At 38.5% G+C, this 7704-nt stretch overlaps 1 pseudogene; it reads right to left on the reverse strand.

Annotated features, from left to right (window-relative positions):
• Positions 1–1335: 1335 nt before the first annotated feature.
• Positions 1336–6405, reverse strand: LOC149256479 (putative methyltransferase At1g29790 pseudogene; annotated as a pseudogene).
• Between the last annotated feature and the right edge of the window lie 1299 nt (positions 6406–7704).

Raw genomic sequence — 7704 nt, forward strand, 5'->3', positions numbered from 1 at the left:
CCATATCATCAATCACACAATAACTGGAAATTAAATAGTGGAAGCATAAAACAGTTTCACACATACAGAGGTAATTTCTCCTTCAAAATCAGATTTTCATTCTTTCAAAAACACTTACGAAGAAACCTTCACAGTGTGCTAAAATCCAGCAGCTCTATGGTCAACAAATCACCCTAAACTGAGCAGTACAGTTGGCCCGAGAAGATACGGCATGCTGTATGTCTGGACTGTGTTGCTTTATGGATTGCACGACCCTATCTGCATGAACATATGGAACTGTTTTGTAAACTACATGGAACTGCCTAGATCCGTATGAATGTACATATCTGCTCTGCATGGTCTCTCCCTGCTGTCGTATATTCTCTCTTGCTCTTCAATTCAGACAGTGAATCCGACCTATTCATGCCTCTTTGTTCTCTGAGTTATTGAAGAGAGAAAGTTTTGTTAATGTCGATTGTTTTATCTAAGAAGATGCCTACTTATTCCTTGTGCTTGTAATAAGGCCAAGAAGCCTATGTCACATAAAGCACTGCTATATACTGTCATGCTCTGTGAATTTGGCCGACCAGTATAGGTCATTGGAGCTGTGATTTCTTGATCTCCGGGCTATAAAAGAAGAAAGGTGGTGGACTTGTCATTCCACATATTTGTAAGGAAGCGGAGAATCTTTTAAAGGACAGTTCTAAGGCTGTTCATAATTTAAGGAAGTCGAGATTTTGTATGCATATATTTCCAAGCCTTGAAAAGACGATCAGTGGGAATCATATGTCATCTATATTAGTAAAATCAAGGAACCCTATTTTGTGTATTAAAGAAGAGGCCAAGTCCTTATCACTGTTACAAAGAGTTTGGACACAGTACACAAATTCTACATTTCACAACCATAAAAATAACGCGATTTTACTGTATACCGTATCTACTTGTTATTCCATTCGTAATTCCATCTCGATTAATTCCAGTTAATTTGCAGTTTCGCCATTGCAATCAAAACCTACTAAACATGGCCATTGAATTTCAGCCCTTGACCATTACAGACGAACCATCCACATTTTTTCAAAAATCAATGAAAACCATGGCACGGTAGAAAATCCAGAAATTCAAATTGCAGATCTGTTTTATATATTAATATGAATATGAAAATCTTGGAGCCCTAAATCAAACCCAGATACATGAACCATACACTGAAGGTGGCAAATATCTTAAAAACAGGCAAGGCCATCATATATATTCCCATAATTGAAAATTAAAATACATTACAGAGAGAAATGTTTATTTATTTTAAGTTAAGGGACCTTAAGCCCATGAAACTTAAAACTGCATCTACAAGTAGCCTGCTCACTGCCTCTTAAGTGGCTTCTCCAAGACAACAGAGATATACATTTCTTTGAGCTCGGGCCCTCTATCCAACTTAGGGGCAACAGACCATTTCAGCTTCTTATACCCTAGCTACTCAATCATGGGCACATAGATCTTCAGCTGATCCTTTGTGCAGAAAAAATGATCTAGCCAGAACAGGCCTCCAGGCCTCAGAATCCTGTAGATATCATAGAGTACAAATTGCAACAGCTGTGAGGGAATCCAATTGCTCAAGACATGCATAGAATGAACAATGTCCAAAGTATTTTCAAAGAATGGCAGCCTCTATGTTATAGTGATATACATGGGAATAACCCCTCTGGAGGCAATGAAACTGTTGAAGGGCCCGTTCAAGTTTATGGAAGTCGTACCTGTATGATACAGAAGAAAAGATACTGGTATAGAAATATCAAAAGCACCTGCACTTCAACTCCGCCTCAAGTAGGACACAAAAAATAAGCAAAACCTGATGCTTACTTCAATCTCTAGGGTACCAGGTTCATTGTCGGGACAACTGGTCTTCAAAGAGGTTATATTTGACCAATGATTCTCCATCTTTCTCTTCAGACCACCCTCCAAGACTTCCCAAACAAGTCTACGCTTTGCATCATAGCATTTTACCACCAAGTCTCCTTCATATCTTGAAAGACGCTGGCACCATCAACATCTTTATGTCAATGCAATCTTGCTAAATGTGCATTACTTACTACCATATCATGAGTTTCCATCAGTGGCTATCAAAAGGCTTGTTCAGGTGAACAAAAAATATTTAATATGTTCTGACAAGATTGAAGAATTTAATATGCAAACTTAGCTGTATTAATTTCTTATGCATATTACCTCCCAAGAACCAATTCTCAAAACCAAGGCTGGGAAGTTTGAGGCCTTGTACTTGTCAGCAATAGCCGGTCCTGGTGCACACTTTGATTCATTCTTTCTCCCCACCTCCAGGCTGGAATTATTTATAGCTAAGGGAGCTGCTAAGTCCCCTTCAAAAAGATTCATTTGAATAAGTTCTATGAATGAAGGTGTTTTCTTCAGCGTTAAACCCAATGGACTAGCCTCCTCGAATGGATGCAACAAAAATCCTGGAGAGAATGCCATGCTTGTTACAGGGCTCCCCTGCTAATCCACCAAAACATGAAATAGAAGCATCATTGCCAAAGAGAATAGAAGGTAGATACAAAAACAAACTAAGGAAATCCACACCATGCAATGCCTCAGCGAAGTTTTGTAGAAGCACACAACTTTCTTAAATTCCTCAACAATGTCAAAAGACATATTTTCAATTCTTGATACCCTACAAAAAAAATCAAGATTCTCAAGACATTCAAAATTTATTAATGACCAACCAGGTAAAAACAAAAATCTATTTGAGGTTGTAAACAAATTCAGAGTGCCACTAATACGGCAAACATCGTATTATTGACGATTTAAACAAATTTTGGGCAAAAACGTATTTTGAGCAAATGATGTTTTATTTAATTTTGCCCAACAGAATTTCAGGGCTCAAACATAGCTTCATACTTGTATGTCACCAACATTCTTGAAGTACTCTGGGAGGTTTCAACCAATTGCTTATCCATTTACACTTTCATTCATAATAGTCTTGGTGACCCAGGGTACTCTTCAAATCACTTTTCTAAAAAAATTTCAACATAGCCGTTGGAAAAAGGGAGGTGAATTGAATAATTAAAAACTTAAAGACTCTTTTACTCCACCTCTACAGGTCCTAAGGAGAGATGTTTATTTGGTTTTGCACTAGCAAAGCTCAAGGCTCAATCTTAACTTTATGCTTATGTTCCACTCACGTTATAGATGAGGCTTAACAGTTCTGCATAAATTTTCAAACATCATAGCCATTGGAAAAAGGGAGGTAAATTGAATGGTTAAAAACTTAAAAATATTTAACTCCATCTCTGCATGTCCTAAGGAGAGATGTTTATTTGGTTTTGCTTTCTAGATGTGGCTTAGCAGCTCTGCACCAGCTTCTTAGAAATTTTCAAACATTTCATTTCACTCATTGCAATCATGGTGAACCAGGTCCCTCTCCAAATCACTCTCCCCAACTCCATCTGTATTCTCATAGGCTGATGATATGGATACCTTTAGGCTCCTTTCGGCCTAGAGACCAACCCTAATCCATTTATTTCAAAAATAAAGACTCACCCAAAGCAAACTACACTCCATAAAAAAGAAAAAAACAATGAATATGTCCTGTAACAACCATAGGATTAAAGTCTATTTGTTGGTTTTATAACTCATACTACAACATATAATCAAACTCAACATAATCAATGATGGGTATGTTCATGCAGGCCAGATTCGTAATTAAAAAAAAGCTAAAACTCAAATAAAGGACTTGAAAAATAAAAATATAAAATGAGCATTATTCACTGGGAAAATTACCAGATGATACTTGGTGTGCTTGTGTCTCAGATGGCGTTCTTCACCAACAGTTTCATCCGCATCTATTTTTGTAGTGCCATCGTGATATTTAGTCATAAGATCGCTAGCCATGATTGCTAAAAACTCTCTCCTAAAACCCGGCTCCATTTCCACCACGGTTAAATCCAGGCCTAAAAACAAGGTTCAGTTCTTATTATTGTTATCATAAAAGCTGCCCTAAATTGCTCCCTGCACCATGATGCCGCTTCACCCGAACTAAAATATATATATAATCAAGCTGAATATAAATAAAAGACAAACTCCCAAGCTCGATTTTCCCTATTCTGCCATTATGTTAATTATCACATTCAATCAAAATCATCAAATTGGAAGCAACCTGCAAATCCACTTATTATTCTCTCAATAACCTCCTTTCTGCAGATTTCAAAGCTCGATTATAACTGAAACCCAAAGCTCGATTGTGACTGAAACCAAAGCTCGATTATGGCTGAGACCCAATTCACCTAGTACAGAGCAGATAAGAGAAATTTGATCGAAGCCTCGAAAAAAAGGAGGAGGGAATGCCAATGGCTGAGTGGGCTTCTAATCAATTTGTCTGCGTTTGAATCGGAGGAAATTTTTTGACAACAAAATGGAAAGGCCCACCGATAGTTCCTGAATGGGTGATCGAAACATGCAATCTCAATGATGCCCAGTGGCAATCTCGATGATACCCAGTGGCAAATCTGCTCAACCCACCTGTACATACTTTCGATTTTTCCCTTCTTCGCCCCCTTATATTTTCTTTTCTACGGTTTTCTTGTCGCTATTACAGGCATATACGTTCATGTTTGCTGACCCGACGGCCCCGTCATATCATGGGACCGCCTGGCAGCATGCTGTGAGGGAATCCAATTGCTTAAGACATGCATAGAATGAACAATGTCCAAAGTATTTTCAAAGAATGGCAGCCTCTGCGTTATAGTGATATACATGGGAATAACCCATCTGGAGGTAATGAAACTGTTGAAGGGCCTGTTCAAGTTCATGGAAGTCGTAATAATTGTTACATTCCGCTCCCTCATTCTCACGGCGAAAGTTCCTGTTCCTCCTCCGATGTCCAACCCAATTCGAATTGTCTTCTTCTTCAAATTCAAGACCTCGTCGACAGAGTAATCCATGGAGCCACCGCCATTAGGGTGGGACAGACTACAGGAAGAACGCAATCCTGGTGGACTGCTTAATATCCAATATGCATCATCACCCAGCCTCGCCCCTTTGAGATTCTTGCCTTCAGATAGAACACACTACAGCAAGAATGTAACCTTGGGGGACTGCCTAGGATTCAGTATCCACCATCAACCAGCCTCATACCTTCGAGATTTAGTAGACACGCCTGAACTTCTCAAAATACATTATACCCCGTCTCCCAGCCTCGTGCCTTTGAGATTTCCTGCCATTTGGGTAGGGTCCATTACAGTAAGAATGTAATATGGGTGGACTGCATGGTATCCAATATGCATCGTTACCCCAATCTCATCCCCTTTGAGATTCCTGCCATGAGGATAGGGCATACTGCAGTAAGAATGGAATCCTCGTGGACAGTTTATTTTTAGAAAGTAGACACACCCACTACTCAAAATGAATATGCACCATTTCCAATCCTCATTCCTTTGAGACTTCTTGCCGTTAGGGATCAGGACAGGGCACACTACATTATGAACTGAATACTGATGGAATGCTTAGTGTCTGACATGCACCATCGCACAGTCTCATCCCTTTGAAACTCCTACCATTAGTTTAGGGCAGACTACAACAAGAAAGGAATTCAAGAGGACTGCCTAGTATCTAATATGCACCATCACACATCCTCTGCCCTTTGAGACTCCTGCCATTTGGATAGGTCACAGTGGACACAACAGTGAAAAAAGAAATCCTGGTGGACTGCTTAATATTAGAAAGCGGACACACCTGCACTTCTCAAAATCCAACATGCATGATTGCTGGCCTCATCCCTTTGAGGGTTACTGCCATTAGGGTAGGGCACACTACAGTAAGAATGGCCGGATGACTAATGCCGTTATGATCTTAATTAAACAAATAACTTGCTGAATTTAATTAACCAGAAATTAAATTTCAGGCCATATCATCAATCACACAATAGCTGGAAATTAAATAGTGGAAGCATAAAACAGTTTCACACATACAGAGGTAATTTCTCCAAAATCAGATTTTCATTCTTTCAAAAACACTTACGAAGAAACCTTCATAGTGTGCTAAAATCCAGCAGCTCTATGGTCAACAAATCACCCTAAACTGAGTAGCACAGTTGGCCCGAGAAGATACGGCATGCTGTATGTCTGGATTGTGTTTCTTTATGGATTGCACAGCCCTATCTCCATGAACATATGGAACTGTTTTGTAAACTACATGGAACTGCCTCGATCCATATGAATGTACATATCTACTCTGCATGGCCTCGTCGACAGAGTAATCCATGGAGCCACCGCCATTTACCTACCTGGTTTTCTCCCTGCCTTGAAGATTGAAGCAATCTTTGCAGTCATCGAAGCCCTTCTGGTATTTTCTCTGAATGAGGCACGAGTAACTCTTGCAAGAATATGCAGTCCAGACGACACTGGAATCAGGGGCTTTTCCCATGCTCGGCGCACAGATGTCAAGTGGAAAGTGGAACGTTTTTAAATGTTTTTTAATGTTTTAAAACATTTTTTATTAAATCAGACTACTGATTTTTGTTCAATCGTCTAACAAAAGATCTAACGGCTACGATTAGGACAGAAAGGCATTTGGGGGAGTTCATTTCAAAGGGAAACGCCTTACGGCGTAATTATTTAACGTGGATATTCAAACAATTTATTTAAGTTTTGTATTGAAATATTTATAAAAATTATAAGAATTATACATTATCATCATAATCAAAAGTGAAAATATAGCATTTGTTTACTTTCAACTATTTATCTCTATTTAAAGTTTATTTTAAATTTTGTTAATTCTTTTTCCCCCAAGGAAAAATTGTAATTTTATTTAAGAAAAAAAATCATGTGTTATAGAAGCGTCAATAACTTTCGACGAGACTAGTAAAGAATTGGGACCTTCAAAAACAAAAGACAAAAAACCGAAAGGAAAAATTGGGTCTAAGTGTAAATACTTAGTTACCCTTTTCTACCTTTTTAATTTTCCACTTTTCGCCACCCTCCTTGATCAACAGTGGCATTTATGATGACTAGTTGGTTCTCTGCTACCATCCTTGGATTTTCCTTGTCTGAGTATGAGCTCTCATATGAATATGGGTGTTTGAATCCTACCATCTCCTTCTCCTCACGTGCTACTTGGGCTAGAGTTCATGTTGCTTTTGGATTTTGCAAGCTTGATACCATGATGCCTTCTTTATTTACTCTTCTGTTCGCTGAAGTTTCTTGTGGTTTATGGTTTTCCTCATTTATGGTATTTCTCCTTTCCTCCTCTTCATCTTATTCCTCAAGTTGTTGCTTCAGAATTTTCCTTCCCTTAGGATATTTAACTAGTTTCTTTTTCTTCCTTGGATATTTCTTTGCCATAGGACATGGTTTTTGTAAATGTCTAGTTTGTAGACAAAGGAGACACCTGAAAGTTATATTTTCAAAATCTAAAAATTGGGTCTAACACTAATTTTTATGTGTCGGAAGAATATAGTCAGATAATCCTTTCCTAATGTATACCTCCACATTAATTTTGGCAAAAGTGTAGTTTTCTTCTTTAGTTCTTTGAGTATCCATATTGATGTATCTCTCCAGCATATTCCTAATTCCTTCTACTACTTTTTGATGCTAGAATTGAAGGGAATGATTATGCGATCTGACCCAAATCGACATTTTGGAAGCCACCATTGTGTTGGCATCAAATTCTAGAAACCATGGGGTGATAAAAAGATCCACATTTCCCCAGAACCATGGACCCTCT

This window comes from Pinus tabuliformis, chromosome 7, assembly GCF_031772625.1.
Source record: "Pinus tabuliformis cultivar Carrire ecotype Pingquan chromosome 7, CPIR1, whole genome shotgun sequence".
Classification (NCBI taxonomy): domain Eukaryota; kingdom Viridiplantae; phylum Streptophyta; class Pinopsida; order Pinales; family Pinaceae; genus Pinus; species Pinus tabuliformis.